Below are 12,444 nucleotides of genomic sequence, written 5' to 3' on the forward strand. Positions count from 1 at the left end.
AATCTACTTGCTCAAAAAGATAACATGAGTCTCTGAAAGTGCAATTAACCAAACTCAGTCTTCATTTCTGTTCATTTTCTAGGTCAAGGTAGTTAATAGCATAGGATTAAAAATTGTATTTCATAAGGGCACAACAGGAGTTGCAAATTTTTCCAATGTCTCATAGTTACAGGACAATGGAATTGTGACAGCTGGATATGGTGTCATTTGTTACTACATCCAGTTATTTGGTTTTGCAAATGGGAAACTGAGACCCAGAGATAAAGGAAACTACCTAAAGTTGCACAAAATTGTACAAAGTAGAACTGGTTCACCAGCTCTGTAAAAAAGTGTTTGTGAGGCTCTATTTTATTGAATCCCTTAAAACTTTTCTTTTTAACACTTATACCAGGTTTGTCCCCTGCTTACCCACCAAATCTCATAATACTATTTCTTCATACATCTTTATATCTACTCTTCTACACCAGAGGATCTCAACTGAGGAAATTTTTGTTCCCTGGAGGGCATTTGGCAATATCTGACATTTTTGGTTATCAAAATGGAGGCAATAAATTACTGGTGTGTAGTGGTTAGAGACAAGTGATGCTGCTGAACATTCCTCAATACACAGGTTTTCACTCAAAGCAAAGAATTATCTGTCCCAAAATGTCAAGAGTGCCAAGGTTGAAAAATCCCTATCTACACACACCAGCAACCACACACACATAGCTTCAGTCATCCACATGCTTTTATTTGCACAGCCTAACTCATCCCTGTCTTTATGATTTTGCACATGTCAGAAGAAAGCAAAGAAAAAAGTATGGAAATATTTGCAAAACATATGGCAGACATAATGTGAAAAAGTGAGCTATTTCAAAGAGAAAATCTGAGCCAAGAATAGAAAAAGGCAATAAACCAAAAGGAAAAGAACAAATAGGCAATAAAAACAGATTAAGAATAAATGCTATCTGTCTGTTAATCAAAGAACTGGAATGTCTATTACTGTTTAGTATAGAGGTGAGGGAGGCTGCTAATGACGTGGATACACTGCAGTGAAAAACTTTACTCTGCCACCTAGCTTTTACTTTCTGCTCCCTACCTCAACCCTGCTTACCCTCCACTCCCATAAATGTGTTTCATTTTTACCCAGTAGCTCCCCTGATTCCACCACCTTTAATCTCCACCACCATTAGGCCCTGAAGCAACTTAAAACTACTCCAAGTCCACTGGGAAGTATGCAGTTTTCAGCACATGCTTGCCTTGCTTCTGTTTTTTATTGTTGTTGTTTGTTTGTTTTTGTGGTGCTGGGGATTGAACCCAGGGCCTCATGCTAGACAGGCATGCACTCTACCAACTAAGCCATATCCCCAGCCCTTGCCTTGCTTCTTGTGTCAACCTCTAACACTAATTAGAAATCAACCTAGGAAATGTATTTGGAGCATATAATTATAACATTACAATATAGTGATCTTTCAAATAAAAAATATGAAAAATATGGCTACCCTGGTAAGAAATTGAGCAAAGGACACAAAGAAGTAATTGACAAAAGAAACGAAATATCTGAAAATGCTTGGGGAGTGCATAGATTAACTTAGATCAAATAAATGTTAACCAAAACAATGTTAACAAATCAGAATGCAGCCTGCCAAGTAGGAGCTAAGTGATGACTTTTGGCAACTTATGGGAATGTGCAACACAAGTAGCTGGCTGAAAGGAACAGCAAAATTGCAGAGTAGTCAGATCTCACTTCTTGTCCTCCACAGAAACATCAACAAAGACAACTGTTTCAGATCTCCTGAAAACAGTCAAAGTCAAGTTTTGTAGCTACCAAATGGGTGTCAAACCAAGGAAAAGGCAATTCAAATTGAAAGCTATAGGAAAATTTTGTGACATTTTTACTTGCCCTTCCTTGCCTCACTCCTTCTCTGTCTTGGTGACAGTCTTAAAGATGGTAGGTAGCATGGGCTGGGAATGTGGCTCAGTAGTAGAGCATTTACCCAGCATGAGTGAGGTCCTGGATTTAATCGCCAACATTGCAATAAAATATTTAAAAAGATAGTATCATGTTTTGTCTCTGATTATTGACAGAGCAGATGAGACCTTTTAATAATTTACTGTATTTATCTCTTCTAACCTGTCTAGGGATACCTGAAGGACTGATACAAGGTACTTTTTATCTGTTTGCCTAATTCAGAATAATTCAAGGTAGAAAATGATGAGCATTGCTCAAAAATATTATAAGGCAAAGGAAATTCTGATGTTTGTAATATATGGTTGGGAAAAATAATAGCCTAAAGCTGAAGGTGGAAAATCTGAGGAGAAGGGACTGTGGGTACAGCTCAGTGGTATAGCATGTGCCTAGTGTGTGTGAGGCCCTGGGTAAAATCCCAGCACCACCAACTAAAAACAAAAACAAAATAGAAAAAGAAGAGAAAAGCTGTGGAGTTTCTTTAGGATATTGGGGGTTTAAAAATGCTTGCATATTGGGCTAGGGACATAGCTCAGTTGGTACAGTGCTTGCCTCACATGCACAAGGTCTTGGGTTCAATCCCTAGTACCACAAAAAATAAATAAATAAGTAATGCTTGCATACACTGGAGAAATTAGGAAGCCACTGCATTCAGGCTAAACAAGATATGGGAGGACACTGTCCTTTCAACTTTAGCTGCGCACTAGGCTCAATGCAAACATAAATATAAACTAAAGCAGAGTGGTATACACCCTGGCTAAAACTTGAATGAATACACCAGCACAGAACCAATCTGTAAATACATATAGCTATGCTTTGTTTGTATGTGTAATTTTTAGCTCCTGGCATCCAAGATATCTCTGACAAAATAGTAGCTGAACAGAAGATAAAAGAACACAGACATAACTGACCAAATACAAAAAAAAAAAAAGGAATATTCTTTGCCAAAACAGTTCAGAAAAATCACTAAAAAATGGATGAATAAATATTTCTATAATCCAAAGGCAGGAAAACCTGGAGGGAAGAGAAATAAATAATCTGATTTTTGGAATTAGCACATTTTAATACTCAAATGTCCACTTTTCAATAAAACTTCAGAAAGTATATGGTGAAAGAAGAAATCATGACCCACTAAAAGTAAGAAAACAAATGGACAGTAAATATCCCTAAGGAAGCCCAAACCTTGGGTATCATACATCAAAATTTTATAAAAAAATGTCTTAAATATGATCCAAGGGATAAAGGAAAACACGGATAAAGAACTAAAGGAAATTAGGAAAATGATTTCTGAAAAAAATGAAATTATTAATGAAGACCTAGAAATTATAAAAAGGAACCAAACATAAATTTTGATGATAAAATTATAGTAAGTTCAGTGAAAATTTTATTAGAATATTATAATAATTAATATTAACAGGTTAAAAAAGTATTCTACAAGCTTGAAGATAGTGCCAATGGAATTATCCAATCTGGAAAGCAAAGATTTTTAAAAAAGAACAAAAAATGTAAATAGAGATAAAAGAACCAGTGTGACATGATCAAGTGGAATGATATATGCATTACGGAAATTTTATTAGGAGGAGACAAAGAGAAAGAGAATGAAAGAGAGAAAGAGAAAGAGAGAGAGAAGGGATAGAAGGAACCTTGGGGAAAATAACATTCAATAGCTTCTGAAATTTGATAAAAGATATGTATCTGCACATCCCAGTAATTTAACAACCTCCAAACAGGATAAATTCAAAATAACCAAACTAAGACACATTATAAACAGATTATCAAAAATCAGACAAAGATAAAATATTGAAAGCATCAAGAGAGAAGTAACTCATTATAGCAAGGAATTCTCAATAAGATCAACAACCAATTTCCTGTTAAGAACCCACAGGGGGAACTCGGAGCAACCACTGGGGCTCCGGGGGGCTGCCCAGAGGAGGAGCTGCGCAGAGAGCTGTTTGGACTCAAAGCGACCGCTCCTGAACGCCAGGGCCTGCACTGAGGAGGAGGAGGAGGAGTGCAGCAGGTCGCTTGGACTTGGAGTGACTGCACCAGAGCTACAGGCAGTGGCCAGAGGAGGAGCTGCACGGCGAGCTGTTTGGACTCAGAGAGACCACTTCTGAACAACGGGGGCTGCCCGGAGGAGGAGGAGGAGGAGTGTGGTGGGTCGCTTGCACTCGGAGTGACTGCATCAGAGCTCCAGGCAGCTGCTCAGAGGAGGAGGTGAGTGGTGAGTTGTTTGGACTCAAAGCGACCACTCCTGAACACCGGGGGTCTGCCCGGAGAAGGAGCGCGGTAGGTCACTTGGTCTCGGAGTGGCCGCACCAGAGCTCCGGGCGGCTGCCTGGAGGAGGCATGCAGCGGGTCACTTGGACTCAGAGCGACCACTCCTGAACACCCAGGGGGTGACCCGGAGGAGGAGGAGGAATGGGGCGGGTCACTTGGACTCGGAGTGACTACGGGCAGTTGGTGGGAGGAGGAGGCACGCAGTGAGTTGTTTGGACTCCTAGCGACTGCACCAGAACACCGGGTGGCTGTCCAGAGGAAGAGGAGTGTGGTGGGTCGCTGGGGCTCAGAGCAACTGTACAGGGCTCTAGGTGGCTGCTCAGAGGAGGGGCTGCATAGCCAGGTGATTAGGTGCAGAGCAGGGTCCCAGGAACTAGGAGGCTTCTTGGTGGAAGAGCCGCACAGAGACATGCTTAGGGGTGGAGCGAAGGTTCCAGGACTGCGGGCAGATTCTCTGAGGAGAGGCAGACTAAGGAGATTCGTCTGTGAAGGGTGAGGCTCCCAGGCCCAGGAGGTAGGTCCGGGACCCTGGGAAAGTTGCAGAGGAAGGCAGCCCAGCCGAGGTGGTAGTTGTAGATTGAGGGGAACCTCTAGGAGGGGAACTGACCAGCGAGACCTCCCCACCGGGTTAGTCTTCCCTGCCAGGGGAGGTTTTCCCACAAGGACGGTAAAACCAGAGACACAGGCCCAAATAGGCCTTGCCTCAGCCCACATCCTAGTTCCCCTTTGGATGACCATTGGTCAACAAGTGGAGGCTCCTCTGCCCACTAACAGGGAATATACCCCACCTGAAGGCCATCACCCCAGAGAGACAGCTTCCTTGTGGAGCACCACACTATCAACTTCCTCCAAGATTTCAACCCACTGAAGGCTAAGAGGGGATATACTAGAAATCTTCAGGGACATTATACGTCAATAGAGGAAATCTGCAATATCTCAGCGGTCCACTGATACCTGAAGAATATGAGAAAACAAGGGAAGAAAATGCCCCAAACAAATCGAGATGTTACATCAATAAAACCCAATGACAGCATGGCAGAAGAAATGACAGAAAAGGAGTTCAGAATGTACATAATTAAAATAATCAGGGAAGCAAATGATGAGATGAAAGAGCAAATGCAGGCACTGAATGATAAGATGAAAGAGGAAATGCAGGCATTGAATGATCGCACCAGTCGAAAGTTAAAGGAGCAAATACAGGAAGCAAAAGATCATTTCAATAGTTAGAGATATTGAAAAAAAAACAAACAGAAATCCTTGAAATGAAGGAAACAATAAACCAAATTAAGAACTCCATAGAAAGCATATCCAGTAGGATAGAACACCTGGAAGACAGAACCGCAGACATTGAAGACAAAATGTTTAATCTTGAAAACAAAGTTGACCAAACAGAGAAGATGGTAAGAAATCATGAATAGAATCTACAAGAACTATGGGATATCATGAAAAGGCCAAATTTAAGAATTATTGGGATTGAGGAAGGCTTAGAGAAACAAACCAAAGGAATGAACAATCTATTCAATGAAATAATATCAGAAAATTTCCCAAATCTGAAGAATGAAATGGAAAACCAGATACAAGAGGCTTATAGGACTCCAAATACACAAAATTACAACACACCCATACCGAGGCACATTATAATAAAAATACCTAACATACAAAATAAAGACAGAATTTTAAAGGCTGTGAGAGAAAAGAACCAAATTACATTCAGGGGGAAACCAATATGGATATCAGCAGATGATCAATCCAGACCCTAAAAGCTACAAGGGCCTGGAACAACATTTTTCAAGCCCTGAAAGAAAATGGATGCCAACCAAGAATCTAATACCCAGCAAAACTTACCTTCAAATTTGACAATGAAATAAAATCCTTCCATGATAAACAAAAGCTAAAAGAAATTACAAAAACAAAGCCAGCATTACAGAATATTCTCAGCAAAATATTCCATGAGGAGGAGATGAAAAACAAAGAAGCAAATCAGCTAAGGGAGGAATGATCCTAAAGGAATTGTCAAATAAAGGAGGAACCAAGTCGGGTCAAATAAATAAATAAATAAATAAATAAAATAAATGAACCAAATGACCAGGAATACAAATCATATCTCAATAATAACCCTGAATGTTAATGGCCTGAACTCATCAATCAAAAGACATAGACTGGCAGATTGGATTAAAAAGAAAGGTCTAACAATATGTTGCCTGCAAGAGACTCACCTCATAGAAAAAGATACCCTTAGACTAAAGGTGAAAGGATGGGGAAAAACATACCATGCACATGGACTCAGCAAAAGAGCTGGAGTATCCATCCTCATTTCAGATAATGTGGATTTCAAGCCAAAGTTAGTCAGAAGGGATAAAGAAGGACATTACATACTGCTTAAGGGAAGCATAAATCAGCAAGACATAACAATCATAAACATCTATGCCCCAAATAGTGCCTCATCCATGTATGTCAAACAAATCCTTCTCAATTTCAGAAACCAAATAGACCATAACACAATAATACTAGGTGATTTTAACACGCCTCTCTCACCACTGGACAGATCTTCCAAACAAAAATTGAACATAGAAACCATAGATCTCAATAACACAATCAATAATTTAGAATTAACAGACATTTATAGAATATACCATCCAACCAAGAGCAAATACACTTTCTTCTCAGCAGCACATGGATCCTTCTCTAAAATAAACCATATATTATGTCACAAAGCTAATGTTAGCAAATACAAGAATATAGAGACACTACCTTGTATTCTATCAGATCATAATGGATAGAAATAGGAAATAAATGAAAGAGTAAAAAACAGAAACTATTCCAACATCTGGAGATTAAACAATATGCTATTTTATGATGAATGGATAACAGAAAATATTAGGAAGGAAATTAAAAAATTCTTAGAGGTACATGAGAACAAAGAAACATCATATCAAAATCTCTGGGACACTATGAAAGCAGTACTTAGAGGGAAATTTATTTCATGGAGTGCATTTAATAAGAGAAGTAAAACTCAACAAATAAACGACCTAACACTACAGCTCAAAGCCCTAGAAAAAGAACAGACCAGCACCAAAAGTAGTAGAAGACAGGAAATAGTTAAACTCAGAGCTGAAATCAATAAAATCGAAACAAAAGAAACAATACAAAAAATTGACAAAATAAATAGTTGGTTTTTCGAAAAAATAAACAAAATTGATAAACCTTTAGCCACACTAACAAAGATGAGAGAAAACCCAAATCACTAAAATTCAGATTGAACAAGGAAATATCACAACAGACACGAGTGAAATACAAAACATAATTAGAAGCTATTTTGAAAATCTATACTCCAACAAAATAGAAAATTTTGAAGACATCAACAGGTTTCTAGAGACATATGAATTACCTAAACTGAACGAGGAGGATATACACAATTTAAATAGACCAATTTCAAGTAATGAAATAGAAGAAGTCATCAAAAGTCTACCAACAAAAAAAAGTCCGGGACCAGATGGGTTCTCAGCCGAGTTCTACAAAACCTTTAAAGAAGAGCTCATTCCAGTACTTCTCAAAGTATTCCATAAAATAGAAGAGGAGGAAACCCTCCCAAACTCATTCTATGAAGCCATTATCACCCTGATACCTAAACCAGACAGAGACACATCGAGGAAAGAAAATTTCAGACCAACATCCTTAATGAACATCGACGCACAAATTCTTAACAAAATTTTAGCAAATCGCATACAAAAACATATTAAAAAGATACTGCACCATGATCAAGTGGGTTTCATCCCAGGAATGTAAGGTTGGTTCAACATCCGGAAATCAATAAATGTAATTCACCATATCAATAGACTTAAAGTCAAGAATCACATGATTATTTCAATAGATGCAGAAAAAACATTTGATAAAATACAGCATCCCTTCATGCTCAAAACACTAGAAAAAATAGGGATATTGGGAACATTCCTTAACATTTTAATGGCCATCTATGCTAAGCCCATGGCTAATATCATTCTAAATGGTGAAAAACTGAAAGTATTCTCCCTAAAAACTGGAACAAGGCAGGTATGCCCTCTTTCACCTCTTCTATTCAATATCATCCATGAAACTCTAGCCAGAGCAATTAGACAGACCAAAGAAATTAAAGGGATACGAATAGGAAAACAAGAACTCAAACTATCCCTGTTCACTGATGACATGATTATATATTTAGAGGAACCAGGAAATTCCACCAGAAAACTTTTAGAACTCATAAGTGAATTCAGTAAAGTAGTGGGATATAAGATCAATGCACATAAATCTAATGCATTTTTATACATAAGTGATGAATCTTTGGAAAGAATAATTAGGAAAACTACCCCATTCACAATAGCCTTGAAAAAAAAATAAAATACTTGGGAATCAATCTCAAAAAAGAGGTGAAAGACCTCTACAATGAAAACTACAGAACACTAAAGAAAAAAATTAAAGAAAACCTTAGAAGATAGAAAGATCCCCCATGTTCATGGATAGGAAGAATTAATATTGTCAAAATGGCCATACTACCCAAAGTGCCATACGGATTCAATGGAATTCCAATTAAAATCCCAATGACGTACCTTTCAGAAATAGAGCAAGCAATTATGAAATTCATCTGGAAGAATAAGAAACCCAGAATAGCTAAAGCAATCCTTAGCAGGAAGAGTGAAACAGGGGGTATCACAATACCAGATCTTCAACTCTACTACAAAGCAGAAGTAACAAAAACGGCATGGTATTGTTACCAAAATAGAAAGGTAGATCAATGGTACAGAATAGAGGACATGGATACAAACCCAAATAAATACAATTTTCTCATACTAGACAAAGGGGCCAAAAATATGCAATGGAGAAAAAATAGCCTCTTCAACAAATGGTGCTGGGAGAATTGGAAATCCATATACAACAAAATGAAACTAAACCCATATCTCTCATCATGCACGAAACTAAACTCAAAATGGATTAAGGACCTCGGAATCAGACCAGAGACCCTGCAGATTATAGAAGAAAATGTAGGTCCAGATCTTCAACATGTCGTCTTAGGTACAGACTTCCTCAACAGGACTCCCATAGCAGAAGAAATAAAAGCAAGAATCAACAACTGGGATAGATTCAAACTAAAAAGCTTTCTCTCAGGAAAGGAAACTTTCAGCAATGTGTAGAAAGAGCCTACAGAGTGGGAGAAAATCTTTGCCAATCATACTTCAGATAGAGCACTAATCTCCAGAATCTATAAAGAACTCAAAAAACTCTACACCAAGAATGCAAATAATCCAGTCGACAAATGGGCTAAGGAAATGAATAGACACTTCACAGAAGAAGATCTACAAGCAATCAACAAACATATGGAAGAATGTTCAACATCTCTAGTAATAAGAGAAATGCAAATCAAAACCACCCTAAGATTCCATCTCACCCCAATTAGAATGGCGATTATCAAGAATACAAGCAACAACAGGTGTTAGCGAGGATGTGGGGAGAAAGGTACACTCATACATTGCTGGTGTGGCTGCAAATTAGCGCAGCCATGCTGGAAAGCAGTGTGGAGATTCCTTAGAAAACTTGGAATGGAACCACCATTTGACCCAGCTATCCCACTCCTTGGTCTATACCCAAAGGACTTAAAATCAGCATACTACAGAGATACAGTCACATCAATGTTCATAGCTGCTTAATTCACAATAGCCAGATTGTGGAACCAACCTAGATGTCCTTCAATTCATGAATGGATAAAGAAACTGTGGTATATATATATAATGGAATATTACTCAGCCATAAAGAATAATAAAATTATGGCATTTGCAGGCAAATGGATGAAATTGGAGAATATCATGCTAAGTGAGATAAGCCAATCTCAAAAAACCAAAGGACGAATGATATCGCTAATAAGTGGATGATGACACATAATGGGGGGAGGGAGGGGTTAGTGTTAAGGTTAGAGTTAGGGTTAGGGAGGGGGGCAAGAATGGAGGAAGGAAGGACTGTATAGAGGGAAAAGAGGGGTGGGAGGTGTGGGGGGAAGGGAAAAAATAACAGAATGAATCAAACAACCTTACCCCATGTTAATTTATGATTACACAAATGGTATGCCTTTATGCCATGTACAAACAGAGAAACAACATGTATCCCATTTGTTTACAATAAAAAAAAAATATATATATATATATAAAAAAAATATATATATATATAAAAGTATATATATATATAAAAGTATTTTATATATATATATATATATAAAAGTATAAAAGTACCCACAGGGGTAAAAAAAAAAAAAAAATAACCTGCAGGGGTAAGGAACGGGTGACCTATTTAAAGTACTAAAATAAAATACTATAAACCAAGAATTTTATATATATCAAAATTATATATATATCAATTTATATATATCAAAAGGAAGCTATTCTCAGATAAATAATAGTTGCCTAAGTTTGTTACTTGTGAAAAATCATAAAGGGTATCCTTGCAGTTGAAAAATATGACATGAAACTATAACTAGATGTAATTTATGAGGACAACAATATAAGAGGAAGAACTGTATAGGAGCAGAGTTTTCTAATGTTATGAAAATAAATTGATATTTATTCAAATTATATTGCTAAAATTTCATGTTAATGATAATTCCCATGGTAACAAACAAGCAAATATCTAAAGATTGCATCATAAAAGTAAATGATATTAACTGATTCACCCCAAAAATATATATAAAAAAGAAACTAGCAATGGAATAAATAAGGGGCAAGTAAGCGGGCAAAAATAAATGACATATGAAGAACACATAAGAAGATGGCAGGAAAAAGTTGTTTTACTAGCTATTTTAAATGTAAACAGATCAATCAAGAAGGAGATATTGGCATAATAGAAAACATGATATAATAACATGCTGTCCTATAAGACTCACTTTAAATCTAAAGACAAATACATTAAAAATGAAAAGATGGAAAAAGATATTTCATGCAAATTTTAAGCAAAAGGGAGTTAAGGTAACTATACAAACATTCTCCATTTTACAAAATTTGACTTAAAATTTTTTGACTTTATAATGGTGAGAATATTATATACATTCAGTAGAAATAATACTTTTCAATTTTGAATTTTGATCTTTTCTCAGAATGGCAATACAATACTCTCTCAAATGTGGGGCAGCAGCAGCAAGCCACGTATCCAGTGAGTTATGCAGTCATGAGTGTGAAAAATCAGTACCGTACAATGTACTTTGTTACTAAGTTATGATGTGTGGTAGGTTAGGTGTACTAAATGCATTTTTGATTTAGGATGGTTTTATTGAAATGTAACCCCATTGTAAATTGAGGAGAATCTGTACTAAAATCAGACAAAATAGACTTCCAGTACAAAACTCCCACAAGAAATGAAGATGGTCATTATATGTTGTTAAAGCTGTCAATCAATCAAGAAAATATACCCATTAAAAACATATGCACCAATTATTGTTACTTGTATTCTTCATAATTGCCACTCTGACTGGAGTGAGATAGAATCTCAGTGTAGTTTTAATTTGGATTTTTCTAATTATTAGAGATGAACATTTTTTTCATATATTTTTTGACCATTTTTATTTCTTCTACTGTGAAGAACTTCTTCAGTTCCTTAGCCCATTTATTGATTGGGTTATTTGCTTTTTTGGTGTTAAGTTTTTTGAGTTCTTTTTATATCCTGGAGATTAATGCTCTAAGTTCACTGGATTAAACAAAGGGGAATTAAGGGAGGGGGCATGGGAACAGAAAAGACAGTAGATTGAAGCAGACGTAACATTCCTATGTTCATATATGAATACATGACCAGCATAACTCCACATCCTGTTCAACCTCAAGAATGTGATCAATATTGTAATGGGTTGCACCCCATGTATGTATGATACGTCAAAATACACCTTACTGTCATGAATATCTAATAACAACAAATAAAAAAATATGCACCAAAGAAAAGAACTTCAAACAATTTGTTGTAAAAACTGACAAAATTAAAGAGAGAAATAGGCAATTTTACAATAATAGTTGGAAATTTCAATACCCGATTATCCTAGTTAGAAGATTATTAAGGCTCTCACTGGGCGGTCTGCTCCTAGAAGCTAGCCTAGAAAGGCATTTCCCGCTGGAGGGAGCCGGGCTGCTTGGGGAAGTCCCTGGCTGCCCTGTCCTGGTCTCTGAAGCAACCTGTGGGTGGGCCAGAGCTCACCGCGTGCTGGCTCAGGGACT

Source organism: Sciurus vulgaris (genome assembly GCF_902686455.1).
Source record: "Sciurus vulgaris genome assembly, chromosome: X".
In the NCBI taxonomy this organism is placed as follows: Eukaryota; Metazoa; Chordata; class Mammalia; order Rodentia; family Sciuridae; genus Sciurus; species Sciurus vulgaris.